The 15724-nt window shown below is 45.7% G+C and overlaps 1 protein-coding gene across 2 annotated transcripts in view; it reads right to left on the reverse strand.

Moving 5' to 3' along the window:
• Positions 1-15724, reverse strand: part of HIVEP3 (HIVEP zinc finger 3) — a 640787-nt gene that overhangs the window by 207642 nt on the left and 417421 nt on the right. For both annotated transcript variants that reach the window (XM_031962331.1, XM_031962332.1), the window contains exon 3: positions 6135-6215. The gene's annotated coding sequence lies outside the window, so the exon portion shown is untranslated. The remainder of the gene's footprint in view (positions 1-6134; positions 6216-15724) is intronic.

The following is a 15724-nucleotide window of genomic DNA, read 5'->3' on the forward strand; positions in this document are numbered from 1 at the left end:
TATATCCCAAAGAGATTATAAAGAAGGGAAAGGGACCTGTATGTGCACGAATGTTTGTGGCAGCCCTTTTGTAGTGGTAGAAACTGAAACTGAATGGATGTCCATCAGTTGGAGAATGGCTGAATAAATTGTGGTATATGAAAATTATGGAATATTACTGTTCTGTAAGAAATGACCAACAGGATGATTTCAGAAAGGCCTGGAGAGACTTACACGAACTGATGCTGAGTGAAATGAGCAGGACCAGGAGATCATTATATACTTCAACAACAATACTAGATGATGACCAGTTCTGATGGATCAGGCCATCCTCAGCAACAGATCAACCAAATCATTTCTAATGGAGCAGTAATGAACTGAACTAGCTATACCCAGAAAAAGAACTCTGGGAGATGACTAAAACCATTACATTGAATTCCTCAATCCCTATAGTTATGCCCACCTGCATTTTGATTTCCTTCACAAGCTAATTGTACAATAATTCAGAGTCTGATTCTTTTTGTACAGCAAAATAATGTTTTGGTCATGTATACTTATTGTGTATCTAAGTTATATTTTAATATATTTTAACATCTACTGGTCATCCTGACATTTAGGGAGGGGTGGGGGGTAAGAGGTGAAAAATTGGAACAAGAGGTTTGGCAATTGTTAATGCTGTAAAGTTACCTATGTATATATCCTGTAAATAAAAGGCTATTAAATAAAAAAAATTAAAAAAAAAAGTAACACACCAATTCCAAAGCCACCTAATTATCCCACGGTCTAGTCTGTATTTCTCCATCTTGCACATGAGAATACTCTGGCAAGTCTCAGTAAATTGCATGTCTACATTCCTTGGTGATGGTGTGAGTGAAGAAAGGGGGGATTTTTGTTTCTAGAACTATGACTTCACAATTTTATTCTTAAGAATTACTCATCCCTCATGGGCTGGATTCCCTCCTCTAGAATTTTAGTCCATGGGATCTGATTTGTCCTTCCTCTGAGCATTTTGAATCTGCCCTCCTCAAATCCAAGATACATTTTGGCCAATGTCTGGCTTTGCTTCTCTATTAGAAATCTAAGATGAAGCAGTCACTTCTCATGGTTTCCGTCATATTCCTTCTGGTTGATTAGAATCAGCCTAGCTGTTTGCCTTCTCTTCTACCTATTAAAATAGGAAATTATCATGGACATTAGTTCTTCTGTTGTTGGCAGAGAAATAGAAATGCCCCCTTTATTACTTTCCCATGCTTCCATGCCATTCAGGGTCTTTTTATCCTGAACTTATCTATTAACTCCTTGGGTTTAAGAGGTCTGTAGTCTACTCCCAAGACAGTATCATTTTTATTTCTCCCTTTGATAACCTTCCTCCCAAAGCTTAGAGGAAGGGTTTATGCAGAGCCTTTGTCAATTCTGCCTTGATTTCTCATTAATGACTCTTTCCATACCCTCATCCTTTTAGGCACACTTTTTTGTCACTCAGCCAGGAAATATTAAGTGTCTGAGGTCAGATTTGAACTCAGGTCATCCTGACTCTATCCACTGCACCGACTAGCTGCTTCTGGGCTTATCACTTTTATAAAGGTTTCTTCATTTATCCTGTGTACACTTACAGTGATCCCTTGTCTTCCTCTGAGTTTGACAGCATGATGTAGATCAAAGATTAGTAGTCAGGGGTCAGGAGATTAGAATTCAAATCCTCATTCTACTTACTATCTAGCTCTGTGACTCTCATTAAGTCATACCAACTCTTAGTTTCTTCATTTCTAAGATAGGAATGATAAGATTTGGATTCACCAGATAGGGAGGAAAATACTTTCAAATCTTCAAGTGTCATAAATGTGGGAAATGACAAGGATTTCAGGGAAACAGATCACAAGAATGGCATGAAGGCATGATGGACAAGTGATGGGGCACTTCACTTATCTAGATATCTTCCAGCACTTTCTTTTTCTTCCAATTCTTATCACTTATCTTGCTCTTTATCACTTGGGACCCATCATCATATTGTGTGTGTGTGTGTGTGTGTGTGTGTCTGTGTGTGTGTCTGTGTGTGTGTGTGTCTTCTTGAGACAAAACAGACAGGTGAGATGCTCCCTGAAATTGGTTGAATTCAATTCAAAGGAATGAATCCCAAACAGGGAAATTGGGGCATCAGGGAATGAATGAATGAAATAGCATTTACTAAGTGCTTAATAAAAGCAATAAGTAGCACAGTGGATAGAGTATTGGGCCTGGAGTCATCGTCCTGAGTTCAGATCTGACCCCAGAACACTTACTAGCTGTGTGATCCTGGGCCAGACACTTAACCTTGTTTACCTCAGTTTCTTTGTCTGTAAAAATGAGCTAGAGAAAGAAAACCTCTCCAATTTCTCCCATATCTTTGCCAGGAAAACCCCAAATTGGGTCACAGAGAGCTAGGTGCAACTGAAAAGCAACTGAACAATAACCACAAAGAGGAGGAGAGAACATTGGTTTAAGAATCTGGTTTTGAATCTCAGCTCTACAAATATTTCCCCAGGAGACGTTAAGCAAGGTGCTTCCCCTCTCTGGTATTGTTTTGTCTTCTGGCAAACGAGGTGGTTGGTCTAGATAGTCTCGAAAGTCCACTGCAGTTCTGACACTTTATAAAGTATATAACTTTGGAGTAGAGGGCTTTCCTGGCGTCTCCAAAAGTCCCCCATTGTAGATGACTCCTTATCTCTCCACGTGCCCTGCACTTCCTAGATTTCTCCAGGCTACAGAAAGCCAAACTTTCCAAATCCCTCTGTCTCTACACATTTCCATGATACCCTCAGTCTCTTGTATTAGCTCCAAGGTGGCTTTAATTGGGACTTGTTCTTCATTCCTACTATCCCCCAAATTCTTTTTTTAAATTTGCTTTTAATTTTTAATTTTGCTTTTAATTCTCTCCTGCTCCTCAAGTCCTGGAACCTATCCTCTCCATGATATTCAGGAAGAGAGGGGGGCGGGTCACAGTCAATTCAGTTTCCAGAAATACTATTTCAGACACAGAACCTGGGAGGGCAGAAAGAACTGCCCATGTCCCCACTCTGAGCCTCAGTTTTTACCTCTGCCAAATGGGAATAAGATAATAATAGTTGGCCTGCCTACCCCCAAAAGGCTACCGTGAGCAGCAGAACAAATGGGAGTGAGGATGAGGATGATGACTTTAATCCCTTAGGAGCTCTGTCCCTCCAGAGCCCCAACTCTTACAAATGATCAGGCTGATGGTAGCCAAAGAAGAGAAGAGCCAACAGACTATGTGTAGGTGGCCACACTGGAGGCTGGAAGCGGCTCCCCAAGGGGCCCACTACCTCCTTCCCATCTCTCAGACTCACAGGAAGAAAGCCTGGCAGCCCTGGCCAGTGAAGGAGCTCGGCAAGTGCAGGCTCTGTTTGGGAAGTCCCTAGCCAGGGCTGACTGGGCACTGAGCTCCAATAGGATGGGAGCCGGGGAAGTGCCCACTAAGTCAGAGCCTCACTGCCAACAGATGCTCATGGATGAAGGCTCAGGGCCCAGTGCGCTGGGGTTCCTGGGCCTCCTGGGGCCTCCTGGGGACAGGCCTTCCAGGACGCTTGCCTGATTGTGGTCGGACAGTCTAGAGGAAAGACTTGAACTTAGAGTCTGAAGTCCAGGGTTCTAGTCCTGACTGCCACTGAACTGGCAGCTGGGGAGGTGCTGTAGCACACAGAGCACTGGAGCATCTTCCTGGGATCTGAAATGGCCTCAGACACTTACTCGCCCCTGATTGCCTCAGTATATTATACTAAGAGAGATTAAATACCCATTGTCCTCCTATCACTGAGCCAAATTAAAATATAATTGAAAAATATTTAACAGAATCAATAAAAATACCATAGGACACAGGTCATGGGAACATGAGGTTTTCTAAGCTTACAACCCACTTGTGTGGTTGGGTTTAGGGGCCCCCGTTGACACCCCTGCTCTGGGCTGCCTCTGTGGATCTGCTTTGCATCATTAATTACATAATCATGGTGGGATGTTATATCACGATAACCCTCAAGAGTCTGGAAGTCATCAAGAGCCGAGTTCAAGTCCCGCCTTTGACCTATCCTGGCTTAGTGAGGCAAGCCCTGGGATCCTCTCAGTGCCCGCAGGAGAGCAGTTTGTGAGTCGAGTTCCTCCCCAGGGATTCTCTCCCCCAGTCTGGACTAATAGTAATAATAGCGGTTGTTCCTACATTTTACCATCCCCAAGTTGGCAGCACATGAAGAAGGGCATCTGTCCCTTTCAGGGAAGCTCTGTATTGTGTGCACACTTATATAGCTCCGTCTGTTTTCCTTTTACTTGAGGAAGGGGCTATGGCCTGATACAGACCCTTGTGAGCCAAGCTAAGGTCAAGGTCAGGGCCAGGATCTACCTTCCTGGGGCAGCTAACAGGGACCAAGAAGCAAATAGTCTCTGCCAGGGCCCACAGGGCCTCGATTCTAGAGATGTGGGCTGAGGTCCAAACAACAGAAACTGATGGCAGAGAGTAAAACTGAGCAGAAATCTCTTATGAGCCAAGAGTTATACTTGCCTGGAACACAGACCGGAGAGGAGCAGCCCCAGGGTTACACCTAGCTCCGAGGGATAGGAGCCAGACTGAGCCATCAGATAAGCTGGTAAGCCCAGACTGGCAGGCAGAAGGAAGGCTGACTTTTCATTTCTGGGAAGGCTTAATACATCCGAAAAAAACATGCAATGGAAGGGCATGGAAGGGCAGATAAGGCATCCTGAGGGTGATGGAGCTTCAGGGCTAGTCCATCCTCTCCCCAGCCAAGAATCCCCTGCACGCCAGGTCAAACAGGTGATCAATTGAATTCCCTTGACATTTATTATGTGCCTACTGTGTACAAAACATTCTGCTAGACTCTGGCATTCCAGCTTGGGAGTTTTCACTGTTGGGAAACACCTCTGTATCTTGGGCCAAAATCATGTCTCTGCAACATCTCTTCTGTGGGAGAATCCTTTGAATATTTTAAGACAGTTATTATGTCCCTTTCACACCTTCTTTTCTCTGGGCTAATTATCTGCAAGTTTCCTCAACTGATCTTCACACTATATGGCCTCCAGTCGCCATCCATCCTGGTCGTCTTCCCCGGGACACCCCTCAGATTGATTGATAATGCTCTTCCTAAAATGTGTTATCAAGAACAAAAATACACTCTGCTGAATGAAAGTCAGTCGGGGCAGAAGGCAGGGGGTCACCAGCTACTTTGCTCTGAATTCTAGGATTCTATTGGTGTGGTCTTGGGTCCCCACACAGCCCTGGAAACACCAGGAGAGCAGCTGAAGGCTTCCTTTCTCAGGGAAGCTCAATCACACAAGCCTGCCACTGACCTCTTGCACAGGACAGCAATGCAAGAGACCCAAGGCCAGGAGAGGAAGGGCCATCCAATGCAAAACTGCCTTTGTACTGTCGGGAAAATAATGGGCTGTGGGGAGCCATGCATTCGATGGCAGAGGCACAGAACCCTCAGCCTACCCGACACTTCCTGACCATCTGCTAGCAGAAAAGCAGCAGCAGAGAGACACATTTATAGCATACCAGAGCTGAGGGGACTTAGAACACAGAATATCAGTGCTGAGAAGTCCCTTAGAACCCAGGATGTCAGAGCCAGAAGGACCCTTAGAACCCAAGATGTCAGAGCTAGGAGTTAACCTTAGAACCCAGGATGTCAGAGCTGGGAAAGTCCTTAGAACCCAGGATGTCAGAGATGGTGGGGAGGGAAACATTAGAACACAGAATGTCAGGGCTTGGAGGACCTCATCTAATCCAAGCCTCTTATTTTACAGATGTGTAAAGTGAGTCCCAGGGAGAAGAAATGAATCTGCTAGAGTCACACAAGGGGATTTAGTGGCAGAATCAAGACCAGAACCTAGGATTTCCGGGCCAGAGTTTATTCTCTTCCCCCATGGGTGCCTTCCTGGCATCAGAATTGGCCTTCTAGGTTTGGGAACACCCAGGGAAAGACAGCTGACTTTCCTCTGCCACATATGAGATATCCTGGGCTCTGGCCCCCCAGAGTAAGATTCTCTTCCCTCCCCCAGTCAGCTCCTCTCCAACCCTCTGCCACCTCCCCCTTCCTCTGTGACCCCCTGGCATTTCTGTTGCCTTAGAATTCCTTGAAACTCAAAGAGACTCTTACCTGCCAACAGCCAACACTGAGCTCATAGTCTAGAGGTTTTGGAGATTCCTGGAAGCTGAGACAACCATGCTCGTAAAAAGCCTACAAGGAAGAGAGAGAGAGAAGATGAGAACGCCTCATCTGTCACAACGCCATGCTCCAATTCTTTAGTTTTGAACAATTAACATCCCCCACCCCATCCCCCAAATAAAAACAAAAAACCATGAGCAGTAACCGGGGGACCCTAGCCCCAGATATCACAGCCTCCTCCCTTAGCCAGGCTGCAATTCCCTGGCAGTCACTTGCTCAATCAAATTTTGGCCAAACTGGCTTGCTTCTTGCATGACATTCCATTTCCTTAGCTTTGCACATCCCTGCTCTTGTCCAAAAAAATCTCAGAGCCTGAAACCCCGGGGGGTTTATGGGATCCCCCTCCCCCAGCTGAATCCGAACAAGGGACCCCAGAGAGCATCGCTGACCTCACAGGGATGGCTGGATCCCAGACATCAGTGGGGAAGATAATTTTAAGGCAGGTCAGTCTCCCAGCATCCCTCAAGTCATTCCAGGGAGGTTTATACTGGAATTCTGATAGAATCCTATAGAATGTGAGAGCTAGGAGGGCCCTTGGAACATAGAGAGTCAGAGTTGGAAGGGCCTTAGAGTCAGACTCAGGGTCAGGGCTGGAAAATCCCTCGGAGAACATCTAGCCCAGGGACAGATACTTTCTTCAGTAGTAAGCCACATGATCAGAAATCCCTATGTATGTGGGCTGCATGAATTTAATTATGTAATTGCTTACATTCAGCTTTAATTACAGTCACTAACTGAGCCGAGCTTCCAGATTGATTATCCATGACTCCCCCTCACACAAGCTACCTTCCAGGCAAGCTACCTCACTGCTCATTCTCCCTCTCCTGTCTCCCGCCTTCACCCAGGCCATTCCCACTCCCAAAAGCACCTTCCTTTAGCTTCTGCTTCTCCGACTCCCATCAAGACTCAGCCCAAGTCATAAAAACTTCTCCTGATTCTTAAGTGTCAGGGACCATAACAAGCAATGAAGACAGAGTCAAAAATGAAAGTTTCTGCCCTCAAGGAACTTAGATTTCCTCGGAAGGTCAGGGAAAAACACAGAGAAGTCAGTACACAAGATGTAAGAAATGGGTTGTTTTGTTACTGTCCTGGGAGTGTGGGATTATGGGAGCAGCTATTCCAGCTGACATTTCTCCTGGGAGAGGGAAGAGTGACAGGAAATAGGAAAGTTAGTGATGTTTGAGTGGATGCAGAGACCTGCTGTAATCAATGGTGTCTGGTAGAGAAGTAGAGTGTTAATTAATGAAAATCAGAGGAAGGTGTGTTGAATTCAGCTGAAATGAGGTTAGGAGACTTTTTTAAAAAAAGGAAAAATAACAAGGGGTGGGGAGGAAGCTTCAGAGCAGGAAGGCACAAGGCGTTTGGGTTTCTTCTTTGCCCTTTCTGTCGTGTGTGGTAGATGTCCATGAGTGCTGGTTCTGTCCCAGTTTGGGCCTATTGTCTCTGACCCGTAGTGTGCATCATCAGTACAAGGGGCAGAGAAGGATACCGCTGCTTGTTAGAATTCAATCTCCAGCCTCGCTTCTGATCCCGATCCCTTGATCAGGATGGCACTGGAGATACCGGGCACCGGTAACTCAGGCAACCTAATGCTCTTCTGTTTTCTCACATCCTGTGCAACTATTTCTATCCATCCCCAAGTGCACAGCACCTGTCGCTGTGTGCCTGCCTGTGGGTGTTTGTGGGGGTGTGTGGAAGCACTCAGAAAGTCTGTCACATTTCAGATCATAGACCAAGAGAGAGAATGCCAGGAGGAGGGGGAGATAGGCCCATTTTGGAGACGCAGAAACTGAGGCTGAGCGTCTTAGCCAAGGTTGTGCAGCTATTAAGGACACAGCTGATAGCCAAATCCTCAGATCCTCTCATGCTCTTTGCATTCAATAATGATGCTGAATGGAAATTCTCCCAATAAATTTAAAGGCTAAGTCTTTGTTCACTTGCCCGGAACATAGTAGGCACTTAATAAATATTGGCTGAGTGACTGATTAAATTATTGAAAAACTTACTTAAGGCTTACCGATTGCTTTTCTTTTCTTTTTTTTTTTAAATTTTAATAGTATTTTGTTTTCTTCCAAATACATGCAAAGATATTTCACCTTTGCAAAACCCTGCGATCCATATTTTTCTCACTCTCCTCTCCCTTCCTCCTCCTCAAGGCAGCGAGTGATCTGAGATAGGTTAAACATGTGAAATTCTCCTAAACATATTTCCATATTTGTCACTAAACACTTTTCTGACAGCAGCCCTGGAGAGTGAGACAGAGAAGGCACATATTATCAGCTCCTTATTTACAAATAAGAAAACCACTTTTGAGAGGAAAGTGCTTGAGGGTCACAGAGGATACAGAGAGAAGTAATCTTAGAAGCCATCAGATCCAATGCTCCATTTTACAGATGGGGAAACTGAGATTAGGGAACAAACCCAAGGTCATCCAACTGGTGAGTGGCAGGTATTCAAACCCAAACCCGCTGATTTCAGATCCTGTGATCTTTTCACCATGCTGGAGGCAGGATCTTAACTCAAGTTTTCCAATTCCAGTTTTCTCCAGAACATTTTGACAAAGAGTAATGAGCTAAGCAGGGACAAGAGCGTGGGGGTGGGCCGAGGAAGGCGTGGCTGCAGCCCCAGTTCCAGAAAACAGGAACCCAAGGACTTCTTAGCGGCTTCTCCCAAATTACTTGGTTGCTTTCTTGTTCCCTCCCCCTCCTATAGAAGTCTCTCCATCCCAGGCCTTTTCAAGATACCTCCTACTTTGAAAATGACTTTTGCAAAGCCATCGGCTGTCTATGGAGCCTTAGGATGGCCCCTGCCAGCTCAAGGCACAGCTCGGCCCCATTTTGGGGAAGGGGCGGAGGGGACTTATCCCTGAGGCCCCAAGGGTCACGGCAGCAGGCCTGTCCTCTCCTGCTCAAACCCAAACCGAGCTTTAGCAGACCCGGCAGCTGGGCTTGAGGAAGTCTCCTCTGGGGACCGGGGTTTGCCAGAGAATCTGCCTGGAGAAAAACCTTCCAAATGCCAATTCTGGGGGCCAAGAAGGCTGGAGCAGCTGCTTCCGAGCCTATGATTACAGGCAGATTCTGGGAGCCTCCTCCCATCATGCACCAGATCCCTGGAGTCTGACCTCACCACTGTGTGGCAACCTCAGCACTTCCATGCTTGGAAGTCCCCACAACTGGGCAAGACTCACCAGGGACCCTCGCCTCCCTCTGACGGTCATTCACTCGGGTCAACGCGGTAGGAACCAGCAAGTGGGGGGTGGGGGTCAACGGAGGCCAAGGGGAGTAGCAAAAAAAGATGTTCTGGGAAATAGGGATGGAGTCGAAGGAGAGTGGGAGTGAGGCTAGGCCAAGGAGGAGCTTATATCAGGAGAGAGGAAGCATGTACCATCTGGTTGCTTCCTATAATAACTAATTATTCATCCCAACTAGGTGCTGAGCTTGCCTGTTTGTAAGCAACCAAGAGACTACAAATACCGTTGGCACTCTCGAAACTCAGCACCTTGGGTCAAAGTCCCAACTGCCATACCCTAGTTGCACGTCTGCTTATTGAACTGTGATCTCTGAGAGGGCCGGGGCCATCATCACTTGTAGCTGAGTCAGTTCCGTGGCACTGATAGAAATCTTCCAGGTTTGGGGAAGTGGGGCAATGAGAGCAGAGGAATGTAGGGCTGCACACAGACTCAGTGCCCTGGAGGGAAACCTACACAGTCTGGGGACCCTCCGGGGAATAATGGGATTCCAGAGATGGCAATGGATGAAAGAAAGCAATGGAACACAGGTCCTGGACCAATAATAACAGCTGACATTTAGAAGGTGCTTTACACTTTGCCAAATGCTTTACATATATTATCCAGTGTCTATTGAGATGTAAGCAGAGAGAAATGTAGCAATAATGGTAAAGTGATGGAAAAGTTCCCAGATCAAGTGGGAGCTGGAGCTGAGGAATAGCAGACAGAGCCATGATGTGGAAGGGCAAATCTGGGTGTTATCTCATTGATGTTCTGAATGATGTGAGCTGTGTTGATTTGAGGAATAAAAAATAACTTCTAGCATTTATACAGCACTTTCCAGTGGCAAAGCACTTTACAAATATTATCTGTGATTCTTACAACAATTCTTCAAGGGAGGTACTGTGATTATCTGCATTTACAGATGAGGAAACTGAGGCAGGCAGAAATGAAGTGACTTACCCAGTATTATACAGCTAATAAGTGTCTGAAGTCAGATTTTAACTCAGAGTTTCCTGACTCTAGGGGTCACCTATCTGCCTCTCCGGTGACCCCAATGAGGTCTCAACTTCATAATGTCATGTGTGGGTTCACCAGAGTAGAGAGTTACTTGATTCTAGAAAACCCAAGAGCTTATGGGGAACACGGCCTTAAGTATTGTTGGAATTGGTTTCCATTGCTCACTACAGAGTGAAGGCGAATCATCTTGACCATTCATGGGTTAAGGTGAAAACCTTTTGTGTTTTTCCGTTGGGTTAAAAAACAACACAGTGTCCTACAATTGACACTCTGTTAAGCTAAGTACCAGCAATAAGAGCTGATGGCCTTTTCCCTTTTTCCCCCCTCTTCTTTTCTTTTTCTTTGTTTTTCCTCTCCTCTCCTCTCCTCTTCTCTCCTCTCCTCTCCTTCTCTCCTCTCCTTCTCTCCTCTCCTTCTCTCCTCTCCTTCTCTCCTCTCCTTCTCTCCTCTCCTTCTCTCCTCTCCTTCTCTCCTCTCCTTCTCTCCTCTCCTTCTCTCCTCTCCTTCTCTCCTCTCCTTCTCTCCTCTCCTTCTCTCCTCTCCTTTCCTTGCAGAGACTTAGACGAGTTAAATTCCAATCTTCCCAGGGGAAACCAAGGGCGGGGGCAAACAAGTCAGACACTGATGTCTCCAGAAAAAAATCTTGAGGGACGGCATGAACCGAAGGGAGAATTGGAAGATACCTCCAAGGCTGGACCCAGTCCGTGTAAACCCAGAGTCTCCCCAGAGAGGTGAAGATTGTCCAAACTCCCTGACAGACAGATGGTAAGTCGCCAGGTCGGATCTTCTTAAACAACAGAAAGCTGCTTTTTATAGTTCCCTGGCCTTATGTTTTGAACTTTGGAGTTCTCAAAGTCGCCACAGCAATGGAGAAAGGCCTTGGTCTGGCACCCGAGGCCCTCCACAATCCTAACCCGACTGACTCCCCTGTCAAAGCCACACATTAAACCTTGATGTGCAGACTTCCAATCCAGGCCTCTGGCCACCAAACCCAGCGGCCTTCCCTGTGGCTGGGGCCTGGAAGAACTGGTTTGGGTCCCAACTCTACTACTGCTTTGGGGCGTGACCCTGGGCACATCCCACAGCGTCTCTGGGTCTCAGTTTCCTTATCCGTAAAGCACAGGGATCGGACTGTGTGCTCTTTAAACCCTTTTTGGCTTCTGACGTTTGGTGAGATTGATGAGGGCCCCAGCTGCGAGGCTGACAGGGAGTGCAGCTCCTGCTGAGGGTGGGAACGAGGGAGGGGAAGCGCAGGCCAGATCCCCTAGGAGGGCCGAGAGGCTTGGTGCATGAGGCAAGGTTTCAAAGAGCTAAATATAGGCTGACCCTCCGTGTGGCTGCTGTGGGGGTGGGGGGCATGAGAGTGGCCAAGAGCTGTTTGGGAGGTTCTGAGGCCAGAGAGGGGAAGAAGTGATTTCACCTGACTCAGAGATTGCTGACAGGAAGTGCTGGCACCCAGCACAGCAGGGAAAGTTCAAGACAGACTTCGGGATCCATTTTCTGGCAGCCAGAGGCATTAGGTCATGGAGAAATCTCCTCTCTAGGAGGAGGGAAGGAGCCGCTCTCACAGCAGACACCAGGAGGAAGCCGGCCCAAACCCCCCACCCCATCTTCTTGCCAAACACTCTCTGCTCCTTGGAGATACAGGCCCCATTCAAGGGAAGGAGCATCCTCTCCATTCCTGATCAGATGCTCACTGGCCCACGGCAGCCGGACATAAAGGGGCTCCCCATCCTCCCCTCACATGCTGCTGAGCAGCTTCCAGAATTATCTCAATAGGTTCAAAATCTCATGGACCAGAGAGCCCTTCCCCAAAGGCAAAGAGCTGTTCTCCAGGAGATAAACTAATAAACGCAGAAGGGTGAGGCTTGGAGGCCTTAACAACTAGGCTGGAACTCTGCCCGGATCTCTTATTAACTATAACTCTGGGGCCTCGGTTTCCTCATTTGTAAGGCTTGATGTAATCAATGACCTCCTTCCAACCTCTAAATCCAGGTCTCTATAATATTGCACATTAGTCAGGGCTCAAAGTTGGAAAACTTGGAGGGTCTTAAAGACTCTCTATCAGTACCCAAGTAGTTATTCCTTCCCAGGGCCAGCCAGTCTCTACTTGAAGAGTAAGAGCGATTGAGGGGTGGGAGTGAGAGGAGGGAACAGGAGCATCTCTACTTTCTGAGGCAAACCCATTCTACTTTGGGACAATGAGGAAATTTATTCCTTATATTGTCCCCACATCTCCCTCTCTGAAAGTGCAAAAGCTCTTTCACGTATATAATTTCATTGAGCCAAAGGTCAGGAGTAATTATCCCCATCTTCCTGGTAGGGAAATGAAGGTTCATGCCAGTCAAAGGAAGCATCCAAACTCTTACAGTTGGTAAGACAAGAGCCCTGTTGGAAGGACAAAGACACCGCCCCTACTCTGCCTCACAGTCAGAAAAAGGACATTCTGGACCATACCTGACGTCCCCCAGAATTCAGTTCAAGGCAGCTATCCATCCTTCATCTTAATAGATGCCTACAAATAAACATAGTGCATTTGATTTTGCCAAGAGAAAGAGATGTAAATTGCAGAATTCTGGAGCTACAAGGACCCTCAAGGCTAACTCATCTCTACCTGATCAGAAATATTTCCCATACCATTTCAGTGATGGATCAGCATGGTAGTGCAATGGATAGAGTCAGTCTTAGATTCAGAAGTATTTGAGTTCAAATCTGACCTTAGATATTTACTAGCTGTATGATCCTGAACAAGTCACTTAACCCTGTTTAGATCAGTTTTCTCATCTATAAAATGAGCTAGAGAAGGAAATTGCAAACCACTCCAAGATCTTTGCCAAGAAAACTCCAAATGGGATTATGAAAGTTTGGATATGACTGGAAGATGACTGAACCACTTTCCAATTCTAGATCTCTAGATACTGCTCCACCTAGCTTCCCCTACTGGGGATATAGAAAAAAAATCAACAGGTATTTATTAAGCATTTATTATTTGCCAGGTACTGTAATAGACACTGGAGACTCAAAGGCAAAAATAATTCCTGCCTTCAAGAAGCTTATGTTCTAATGGAGGAGCTATATATATATATATATATATATGTATGTATGTTTGTGTATATTTATATGGATACATTCAAGATTCAGCTAGCATAGAACTAAACAGCTCCTGCCCTCAAGAAGTTTTTTTTCATTCAGCTGAAAAGAGAATTTGTGCTGGATTAATGACTCTCAAAAGTAGACTCTTTGAAGAGACCAGGAGAACACAGGAACATGTGTTTGGAGCCAGAAATTATCACAAAAGCTGTCCAGTTCAACCTCCTCATTTGAGAATTGAGGAAACTGAGTCACTAAGAGATGAAATAACAGAGTTCAGTCAGCAGAAGTGTGACTTAAATCCAGGTCCCCTGACAAAACCAATACTTTTCCACCTGCTCCACTCTGAGCTCAAGGGCTATGTGCTGCCTGGCTTAAACCAGAGCATATACTCAAGTGTATCTTACACAAACTATTGCCAGAGAATGCTTTTCCAGTCTATGGAGGAATAAGTGAATAAGAGGGAAGCTGTGGAAGAAAAAGTTAGGCATAAAACCAAAATGTCACCCATAATCCTTCAACAAATATTTACTAAGTCACAGCCTTTGTGAGACACTGGGGTAGGGGAATGGGGTATAAGTGTTTGTGTAGGGAGAGAAGTCCTGTTCTTCTAGCCTGCTCTTCAACTTGGGTAAGTGGTGCAGTGGATAGAGTACAACTAGGAAGACTCATTTTCCTGAGTTTATCCATAGGTGGATGAATAGATAGATAGATAGATTGATAGACAGATAGATGATAGATAGAGAGGTAGGTAGGTAGATAAGTTAAATAGATGGATAGATGGATGAGTGGATGGATGGATGGAGAGATAAATGCAGAGATAGATAAAGATAATAGATAGATAGATGGATGGATGGATAGATAGGTCAAGGAAATGGCAAAACACTTTAGTATCTTTGCCAAGAAAACCCCAAATGAGGAAGAGTCATATATCCCTGAAAACAACTGAGCAATCACACATTTCTTCTTGCCCTGATCTAAAGGAGTTTACAGACATAGCCCAGAGCCTCAGATTTAGATAGGAACTGGAAGGACAGCTTATCCCATCGCTACTCAAAAGAGGTGTCTCCTTTAGAGCAACAGGGATCTGGCTCCAAGTCTGACGTGTTACTAGAGATACCTTTGGTAAGCCCTTTCTGGCCTAGCCTTACTATCCTTGTCTGTAAAAGGAGGACTTGGGACTAAATGTTATCCAAGATCCCTCCCAGATCCTGATGGAGGATATTCTGATGGCAAATCATTGTGTAGCATCTGCCTGAGGACTTGTAGTCAAAGGGAAACTACTACTTCCCAAGGCAGTTCATTCCTTTTTTGGACAGCTCTGATTGATAGACGGTGACACAGAAGGATGGATAAATACGCAGAGGGACAGACCATATCACATGTCCTGCCTTTGATTCCTTTTCCTTAGAAAGAGGGATTGGGTATAGAAAGTCATCATTGTCCCTTCCAGCTCTACATCATCGGAGCTCTAACCATTTGCTGGAATTGAGGGTATTGTCTATAGGGTGGATAGGGATAGGTAAAGAGATAGAGAGAGAGAGCGTTCTTTGCATAGAGAGAGATGAGAAGCAAGACATTAAATTGTAAGCTCCTTGAAGGAAGGGACTGTCTGTTGCTTCTTTTTTATCCCCAGCACTCAGCACAGTGCCTGGCACATCGTGGGCACTTAATAAATATTGATTAAGAAAGGAAGGACCAGAACAAGTTGGCTGTCTTATTAACTTATTCATGTACACACAAAGAATAGAGAGAATGGGAAACTCCTTGAGAGAGGGCACCCTTGTTATTTTGATCTTTGTATCCCCAGATACTGTGTCCAGGGCACAATAAGTGCTAAATAGCACAAAAAGAGCTAGATTATAGAGAAATTGATTAGCTGACTTATACTGGAGTTTGGTTGCACCAGAGAAAGCAGTATGAATGGAAAGAGAAAGAAATGGTATGATTCTGATGAGCTCAGGAGTGAGATCTGCCCCCAAGAAGATCTGCTAAAAATTCCCACCAGAGCATATGCTTCAGTTTTGACAGAAACATTAGATGCATGATGCTGAAATCAGAGTTGGTTCATGGGTCAGAGAAGCAATGAATGTCAGCACCTACAGGGACCCAGAGAGCTAAGCTTTTGAGGGGGCTCAAGCCCAAGCCTCCTGATGCCCTGTGTCTTCCTCTGCCCCACAATCCA

This window comes from Sarcophilus harrisii, chromosome 3 (assembly GCF_902635505.1).
Source record: "Sarcophilus harrisii chromosome 3, mSarHar1.11, whole genome shotgun sequence".
NCBI classification, from domain to species: Eukaryota; Metazoa; Chordata; class Mammalia; order Dasyuromorphia; family Dasyuridae; genus Sarcophilus; species Sarcophilus harrisii.